Raw genomic sequence first — 1,780 nt, 5'->3', positions numbered from 1 at the left:
AGCTTGTGCCTACCCTCCGCCGGCAGGCGCGGGTAACCCGTTGAACCCCATTCGTGATGGGGATCGGGGATTGCAATTGTTCCCCGTGAACGAGGAATTCCCAGTAAGTGCGGGTCATAAGCTCGCGTTGATTAAGTCCCTGCCCTTTGTACACACCGCCCGTCGCTACTACCGATTGGATGGTTTAGTGAGGTCCTCGGATCGGCCCCGGCGGGGTCGGCCACGGCCCTGCCGGAGCGTCGAGAAGACGGTCGAACTTGACTATCTAGAGGAAGTAAAAGTCGTAACAAGGTTTCCGTAGGTGAACCTGCGGAAGGATCATTACCGAGGGCTGCCGAAGCCGCGCTCCGTGCCGCGCGGCGCGGCGGCGGCTTGGCTTCGAACGCTCCCGCCCGGGCCGTCCGTGAGCCCAAGCGTGTGCGGTGTGAGGGGTGTCGGGGGGAGAAGGGGCGCCTCCGCGCGTGCGGGGACCCCCCGAGCCCCCACCCCACTCCGGGCCACGGCGCCGGGCATGCCTTTCCCGGAGCCCCCTCTGGGGCACCGCGCGCCCGGCAGGCGAGAGGAAAGGGGGGAGTCCCCTTTCGGCGGGCGCGCGGGGATCCGCGGGTCGGGCGACGGCGACGGCCGGCTGGGACCCCATCGGGTCGTTGGGAGCCGGGGGGGCGCGCTGGGCGGCCACCGCGCGGGCGCCGCGTTGACCTCGGCGTGGCCTGTGCCCCTCCTGCTTCAGTCGTTTCCCGCTGGACGGGCATCGGGCGGCGCCCGAGCGATGCTCCCGGTCCGCGCGGGTGTCGTCGAGCGGGCTCTCCCGGGCCCTCGGCCCGCCCAGCCGCGTCGCCGTCGTCGCCGGCCCTGTGCCGGACCGCCGCCGGGGCCGCCGTAGCCGGGCGCTCGCCGCGCGGCGAGCGCGCGGCATGGGCGTCCCCAGCCGCGTCCCTCCTCCCCGAGCGCAGCGCCGGCTGACTGAGGGAAACCCCGGGCCTCGGGCCAGGCCAGGGGCGCGGTGGTGGCGGCGGACGTCGGGCGCGGCCCCCGCGGGCGGACGCTCCCCCCGACGGCGGCAGTGGGGGGAGGCACCCCCGCGGGGCCTTAAGTCTGGTTTCCCTCACCCCAGGGTCAGGTACCTAGCGTTCCGCGCCTTCGTCCGCGGCCTTGCCCTACCGCGGAGGAAGCCGGGCGGCGGTTTAAAGACCCGGGCGGCTCGGCGCGCCACCCCCGGATGCGGGGGGCGAGCGCGGGGGCGGGCGGGTGCCTTCAGAGGGGCGGGGGTTGCCCCCGCAATGCCTCTGGCTAGGTCCGCCGTCGTCGCGCTCGTCGTCCTCCGGGGGCCCGCCGGGCCGGGGAGGGGACTCTGCTGCCCCCCCCTCTCTGCGGTCCGAGCGCTCGGCCGGAGAGAGCCCACCGCGCGAGGTCGGCCGTGGTCCGGCCCGCGCCTCGCCTCGCCACGGGCGTCCCCGGCGGCGCGTTGAAGCGCGGGCTTCTCGCGGGCCGGGGGCGGCGAGCCCCCGCGGCGGGGGCTGGCCCAGGGCGCTTCGCCCCCGCCGGGGGTTTTGTGCGGGCGCGTTGCCGCGGCTCGGCGGCGGCGCCTCTTGCGGCGCGGGCCCGCTGCGGACCTCCCGGTCCCTTTTCCCTTTGCCCAGGCCCCAGAGCGGGGCCCCGGCGAGCTGGCGCCCTCGGCGGTCTCGCGCTGCCGGTTCCCCCCCGTCCGGGGCCGGTTTCGGGTGGCGTGACCGCGTCCGAGCGGCGGCGGGCGTCGCTCGGCGTCTCCGGCTCCGGTCCC

Source organism: Melanerpes formicivorus, unplaced genomic scaffold (assembly GCF_026170545.1).
Source record: "Melanerpes formicivorus ecotype bairdi unplaced genomic scaffold, bMelFor1.0.p_v2 SCAF_632, whole genome shotgun sequence".
Lineage (NCBI taxonomy): Eukaryota > Metazoa > Chordata > Aves > Piciformes > Picidae > Melanerpes > Melanerpes formicivorus.
This window is presented reverse-complemented; position numbering follows the sequence as displayed.